Below are 8101 nucleotides of genomic sequence, written 5' to 3'. Positions count from 1 at the left end.
AGTGGCTTAAAACAGCAAAAATGTATACTCTCACACCCTTCACCTGGAGTTGCCTGATCTAGCAGAACATGATTTTCTTATGGTAATGGAAGAAACACAATTAAGATGGGTGGAAACTTACATGGCCTCTTAAAACTAGTATCAGAACTGGAGCACTTATTACTGGAGCACTATGGACTAAAGCAAGGCATATGGATAGGCCTGCCATCAAAGAGGCAGGAAGACATGCCCTGCCTCTAGTGAAAGAAACTGCAAAGTCATGTGACAAAGGGCATGGAACTAAAATATAACTGTTGCAAGGAATTAGCTTATCAATGTTTCTTATAGGGTGGCCCTAGACTGACTTCAGCAGAAGTTCGAGGAATGGGGTCCAGGAATCTGCAGTTTTTCCTTTTTTTTTTTGAAATGGAGTTTCACTCTTGTTGCCCAGGCTGGAGTACAATGGTGCAATCTTGGCTCACTGCAACTTCTGCCTCCTGGGTTCAAGTGATTCTCCTGTCTCAGCCTCCTGAGTAGCTGGGATTACAGGAAGGTGCTACCATACCTGGCTAATTTTGTATTTTTAGTAGATACAGGGTTTCTCCATGTTGGTCAGGCTGGTCTCGAACACGCAACCTCAGGTGATCCACCCACCTCAGCCTCCCAAAGTGCTGGGATTACAGGCGTGAGCCACCGTGCCTGGCCTGAATCTGCAGTTTTAACAAACACCCTAGGAGACTCTACCACAAGTACTATGGGAGTAATCAGTTATATCTGTTCCTGAACCTAGCATGAACAATTGTGAAGCAATTTGCTTCACATGTATTTGCTCCATATGTATTAGAATAGCTATTTTTAAAAATGCAATATCCTTGCTGGCAAGGATATATGAGCAATTTCTCATACAATGCTGGCCTGAAGGTAAAATGGTACAACTACTATCTTGGAAACAGCTTGGCAATTTCTATTACAATTAAACATATACTTACCATATGACATGGTTTGACTCTGTCCCCACCCAAATCTCATCTCAAATTGTAATCCCCACATATTGAGGGAAGGACCTGTTGGGAGGTGATTAAATCATGGGAATGGTCCCCCCATCCTGTTCTTGTGATGGTGAGTGAGTTCTCAGAAGAGCTGATGATTTTAAAGTGTGGCACTTCCTTGTGCTTTCTCTCTCCTGCCACCTTGCTTCTCCTTTGACTTCCACCATGACTGTAAGTCTCCGGAGGCCTCCCAAGCCATGCGGGGCTATGAGTCAATTAAACCTCTTTCCTTTATCAATTACCTATCTCAGGTAGTATCTTTTTTTTTTTTTTTTTGAGACAGAGTCTCACTTTATCTCCCAGGCTGGAGTGCAGCGGCATGATCTCGGCTAACTGCAACCTCCACCTCCAAGGTTCAAGTGATTCTCTTGCCTCAGCCTCCCAAGTAGCTGGGATTCTAGGTTTGTGTCACCACACCTGGCTAATTTTTGTATTTGTAGTAGAGATGGGGTTTCGCCATGTGGGCCAGGCTGGTCTTGAACTCCTGACCTCAAGTGATCCACCCGCGTTGGTCTCCCAAAGTGCTGGGATTACAGACGTGAGCCACTGTGCCCTGCCCTCAGGTACTGTCTTTACAGCAGTGTGAAAACAGACTAATACACCATGTGACTCCACAATCCCACTCCTAAGTTTTTACCTAAGAGGTAAAAACATATATTTATACAAAGGCCTGTATGCAAATGTTTATAGAAGCTTTTTTACATAATTGCCCCAAACTGGAAATGTCACAATGTCTATCCACTAGTTAATGGGTAAACAAATTATGGTGCATTCATATGCTAGAATACTACTCAGCAGTAAAAAGGGACAACCTACTGATGATATGAATGACAAGGGTGCATTTCAAAAGCATTGAACCAAGTAAAAGAAGCCAGATACAGAAGATTATATACTGTATGATTCCATGTGTAAGACATCTGCAACAGATAAAACTATAGTGACAAAGGAGATGAGATTGACTAACGAAGGGCACAAGGAAACTCTTTTAGGGTGATGGAAATATCCCAAGTCTTACTGGTGATGGTGGTGATGTCAGTATATAAGTTTGTCAAACTCGTAGAAGTGTGTACCTAAGAAGGGTGAATTTTACTGTGTATAAATCATACATTAATAGACCTAACTTAAAACAAACAAAAAGCAATACAGACTTTTTCTCCTCCACCTTGCCCTGAAAAAGGCAGAAGGATGTGAAAACAGATTTTATTTGCTTAAAAACTGAAATTTCAAAGATTTTAGCCCGTGAAGTGACAAATCAAACACAAAAAATTAAATGTAGTTTGGTTTGATGTGACACATGACATATCAATAAGGAGTTTTGGGGTGCATTTTAAGCACTAGAAGTTGTTTGATTAACAAGGATAGAAAGAGGAATTCAGGAGGTTCTGCTTTAAAAATGCAGAGCACATAGCAATAAGCCTGGTCTTCTGGTGGCTATTTCAACCTTTTAAAGGACAATTATAGTTGGATCTTGTGTAAAATGGGCCTGAAATACCCAAATTCCTACATGAAAGACAACGGGTTGTTGTAACCATAGCAAGGAAGCAGCTTATCAATGTTTCTTAAAGTGTGGCCCTGGACTGACTTAATCAAAAGTTGAGGGAATGGGGTCGAGGAATCTCCAGTTTTAATAAACACCCTAGGAGACTCTTATGTATACTAAAATTGGAGGAACATGGCACTTTGGACTTAATATGTTTGATAAATTGTGGATTTTGTGAAATTCATAATTTTTCTATATGCCTGTAATTTATTTACATGTGCATAGTTTATGTCAGAGATTCTTTACATTGAAGTGCTACTTGAGAGTCCATTATCGTTCCCAGCAATCCCCCGCCACTTCAGAGACCTTGAATTTCTCCTTTATGATGTACTAGAAAATTCTTCCTGGCCATAGCAAACTCATCTCAGATGTTTGCAACTTGACTGTGGGGCATGGCCACTTCACTGTAGTCACTGCATGGAACTCCTAGATACAGCCCCTAAGTAGGAGGCTCCTCTTCACCCACAACTTCCAACCAGGCTTTATTCTCTATATCCACCACAGAAGACTGCATGTGCAGATCGAACTTTGCTGAAAGGATGGGCTAATTAAAGCAGAAACTCCAAAAATTAATGCTGCCTTCGGGGGTCTCCTCATATGCATGCTTCTGTTCCTAACCCGGCTTTCTGTTGTCTATTTTTCTGTCTTGGATACATTTATTTTCACTTCTTTTCACCTTCTTACCCACAGAAATTGGTCTCAGTCCAGGACTCACTGCCTCCCCCATTGTATTTGTCAGCTATTGTGGCAATAATTCTTTGTAACAAACTACCCTCAAACTTAGTGGTTTAACAATAGTCATGTATTCATCTTCATAAGTCTCCATGGCATTTGGGGCTTGGCTCCAAACTAAGCTGGACCCAGGTCTACTCCACTGGTCTCTCATTCTCCTTGGAAGAATGGTCTACCTGGAGCATGTTCTTCTCATGGCAATAATAGAAATGCAAGAGGGCAAGGTCTGCTACACATACATATTTCAAGTCTCTGCCTTCCTATGTCTACGAACAGCCCTGTAGCCAAAGTATGTCACATGGCCAAGTTCAAAGTGCGCGGATTGGAAAGCACACTTCACATACCATGAGGTCACAGCTGGAGGGTGGATGTGTATGCTACCACAGGAGAGAGAAGCATTGTGACCATACATTCAGTCAGCCATACCCGTCATGAGTACTTCTTTCCTGTCTGAGTAACTAAGTCTAGAGAAATGCCTTGGTGCTTCGCAAGGACAGTAATTGATCATTATAAACCCTTGAATTTATATAGTCTGGTCCAGTCCTGGGCCAATATGGATGATCCATTCTGTTCCTTTTGGTGAGTGATCCAAAAGGGGGATTTGCAAACTTGTATGCATAAATGCAGAAACAGATGCTAGCACACGTGCCTGTGCACACTTATGTACATGAGTATGTGTACATGTGAACTCTTAAGTACAAAGAAGAGGATTTTCCTAACCACTTTAGAAATTGCAAAGAATTCTATTTCGTAACTATTTCAGGACTTCACATTGTACTGAGAAATGTCAGTGCCTTTTCTTCAAACTTGCCTCCGCCTTCTTCATAACCAAACTCCAGGAGCCAGATCTCTGAACCTCTAAATAGCAAATTCTCTTACATGCACAAAGCCCCTTGCAAAGCTTTGAGAATGCTGTTGTAAAATTCTTACCCAAAGTCTTCATTACTTTCATTTTCTGTCTAGGGGGAAGAGAGGGAGTAATTTTATTTTTCCAGTTGTCTGTAATTCTTCTAATTCAGGAAGAAATAGAGGCAATGTAGAGCATAGCACTGACCCTGGAACTGCCAAGTAACTTGCTGTGTGCTCTGAAACAATCTGCTTCTCCTCTCTAAGTCTCACAGTGTTTTAGGTGGCATCTTGGACCAGGCACTGCTTTGGTTACTTACACCAGGGACTCTCAGTGGCCATTTGTACCAGGTGGACACTGAAGTCACTTTTCTTCCTGTGTTCTCAGTGGGCACTGACACCAAGGGTTGTCTTCAGTCACTTCATTTCCATTTTCTATAATGTTCTGCCTCTTTTCTCCGTAGAGAATGTTTACACAATTTTATAATCAGAACAATCTAAACAACCAGGTGGCAATAGTAAGCACAAATGCGAAGTATTACTTTGTATCACTAACAATAGATAAAACTATTTCACATGGTGGACACCAGCATATTCTTAATGGTCAGCAAGTATAGAATAAGATTTCGGATTTCTTATGTTTTTATTTGGATGATAATTTTTTAATATAATGTAATTATAAGATAATCTGGCTAATCCCCTTTGGCATTTCAGGGCCTACACTTGCATTTGTGTCTATCAAACCACCACCCAGTAATGCTATCTTAATTGTTACAGGTAACTGAGAAAAAGTAAGATGCATATTTGTATATAAATGATTCATTGCTACCAAATAAATGCCAAACGACTAGTATCCTCTTAAAGCAAATGTTACACAGTGGTTCGAATAAAGAAAAGTTATGGGAGAATTTAGTCCTCACATAGAATGTAGTTTTGTCAATGAACCAGATTGAAAACAACCTGTCTTAGCTGTCAGTATTGTATTTGTTTTCAGGGTAGTGCTGTGGTTTCATTAAATTATCATCTGTTGGGCATCACCTACCAGTACTGACATGGTCGCTGGTTTTAGACCACATATCTCACTGAGCTTGACTGTTAAGTTAGATTAAAAAAAAAAATATTTGAAGGTATCAGAAAGCAACCACAGCATCCAAGACTTGAGGGGCTAAGAATGAGAAAGAAATAAAAAGCAATTAGATCAGGGTACCACTCCTTATCATTTTCTCTCTTGAGACATTTAATGAATTATAAGCAAAAAATTATAAGCAAAAAGCACAGGGTCTAGGACCATGCAGGAAAGTACAGCTTAAGAGAGCTTGTAGGAGTCTTATAAGGCTAGAGAAACAAAATGTGGAGTTCAGGGCTAGCAAGACAACACGGATTAAAAGGTTTAAGATTCCAGAGGAAATAGAATGGCTGAAAAGTGAGACTGATAGTTTTTTTTTTTTCTTTTTTTTCCATTAAGGCAGTTGCTGCTTCCTAAGTCATTCAAATCAGAGAAATTAAAAAACAAAAAACAAAAACTACATAGTGAGAGACAGGTAAGAAGCTAAAAAGTGAAAGTCTCATTGTGCTGAGGAGTCAAAAATCGGAGGTCAGGCTTAGCAAAGAGTTGGAGCTTTGAAAAATACCTCCAGGCTTTCAGTTGAGACTTCTGACAGACTGCAGATAGGAGTAACGGCAAAGCAGAAATAAACTAGCTTCAAAAAACCTAAAACCCAGCCTCAAAGTATCACATTACCTATTGGATTAGGGTGATCTGCCCCAATCTGTCTGCCAGAAGAAAATTAAATGATCTTTGAAGAAGGAAAACATCACACAGAGCTTCTATAATTTTTCATATACAATGTCTAGCATCTGAGTAAAAATCTCTAGGTCATGTCAATAAATAGAACCAATTGACAGAAAATAAAAAATGAAAAACAGAAACAGATTAGACCTACAGAAGATTGAGATATTGGTGTTATCAGACACAGGTTATAAATTAATTGTGGTTATTTTATAATCTTCCTTAAAAAATGATAATCATCCTTAAAAAAGATGACAAAATGGAGAATTTCATCAAAGACCTGGAATCTGTTAGAAACTTTTAGAACTTAAAGACAAACTAATTGACATACAAATGGTTTATAAGCACATAAAAACGCTCAACATCATTAGTCATTGGGGAAATGCAAACCAAAACCACAACGAAACACCACTTCACACCCACCAATATGCCTAAAATAAAAAAGGCAGTAACAAAGTTCGGCCAGGATGTGGAAAAATGTAAACCCTCGTACCTTGCTGGGGGTGCAAAATTGTGCTGAAACGTTGAAAAACAGTTTGGCAGTTTATCAAAATGTTCAACGTGGTTACTATACAACCCAGAAGTTCCACTCCTTGGTGCATACCCACGAGAATTGAAAACATATATCTACACATATACTTGTACAGCAATGTTTATAGCAATATTATTCACAATGGCCAAAAAGTACAAACCACCAAAATGTTCATCAACTTATAAATGAATAAGCAAAATGTGATGTATCTCTATATGGGAATACTATTCTGCCATAAAAAGGAATGAAGTACCGACACATGCTGCAACATGATTGAGCCTTGATAACAAAGGCCAAGTGAAAGAAGCCCGTCATGAAAGGCTACCTATTGTATGATTCCATTTATACGAAATGTCCAGAATAGGCAACTCATACAGACAGAAAGTAGTGGTTAGTGGTTGCCAGGGTCTGGGAAGAGGAGGGAATAGGGGATGACTGCTAATGTACTTGGAGTTTCTTTTTGGGATGATGAAAATGTTTTGAAATTAGATTGTGGTGATGGTTGTGCGACTCTAGGACTATACTAAAAAACTACGAATTATACACTGTAAAAGATTTTATGGTATGTGGATTTAGTTCCCAAAAGCTATTATTTAATTAAAAGAAAAAATTAATTAATTAAAATTAATAATTCAGTACATGGGTTTAACAACTGCTGAGAGAATTAGTGAACTGGAAAACTTCTCTGGAAAAAAATACTACAATTGAATCACAAAGAAAAAATATAATGGAAAATGTAGGGAAAAAACCTAAAAGACACAGGGAACATTATGAAATGGTTTACATATGTGTAATTGGAGTCTTCAAGAAAGAGAGATGGCAGAAGAAATATTTAAAGAAATACTAACAATTTACAAAAATCAGTTTTAAAAAAACCACAAATTCAAAAGTTTCTTTGAACCCCAAGCAGTTTAAATACAAAGCAAAACCACATGTTGATCCATCTAGGAAAACTGCTGAAAAACAAAGATCAAAGAGACACTCTTAAAAGAAGCTCTGGGGAAAAAATACACATTGCCTTCAAAGGAGCAATAGAAGGATTGACAGATGCCTTTCTAATAGACAAAGAAGTGACATTGTGAAGTGCTGAAAAAAATAAACTGACCAATTATACTACTATACTCAGTGAAAATATCTTTTAAAATAGAAAGCAAGAAAAAGACATTAAAAAATAAACCAAAGGAACTTGTTTCTAATCGGCTTACAGTAAAATAAATACTAAAGGGAGCTTTTTAAATGGAGGGAAAATGGCCCAAGATGAAAATTTGAAAATAAAGGGGAGGAGAACTGAAGATTATTATGGGAAAGGGTCAATTTAGGAGTAAAGTGGGGGAGAGAAGATGGTCCACTAGACACAGCCAGGTAAAATAGCTCCCACCAAGGCATTGAGACAACTGGCATGCTCCTAACAGAGCTTCAGAGGGAAGGCACTGAGAGTGGACGAGGGAAGACACAGAAGTTGGGCTGAAGCGGGAGGAAGCTGGGAACCCTACATAAGGCTATTGCACACCGGGACTTGCTCCTGACCCCCAGTGGCTCTGGGAAAATGAGTGAATTGAACTGGCAAGGAGGAACCTGTTCTTGCCATGACACTCGAGTTGGCAGGGAGAGCTGCTTAGAGCAGCAGTAGGGGC

The sequence above is a fragment of the Macaca fascicularis genome, chromosome 13 (genome assembly GCF_037993035.2).
Source record: "Macaca fascicularis isolate 582-1 chromosome 13, T2T-MFA8v1.1".
Classification (NCBI taxonomy): domain Eukaryota; kingdom Metazoa; phylum Chordata; class Mammalia; order Primates; family Cercopithecidae; genus Macaca; species Macaca fascicularis.
The sequence above is the reverse complement of the archived record's forward strand: the minus strand, read 5'-3'. Positions refer to the sequence as shown.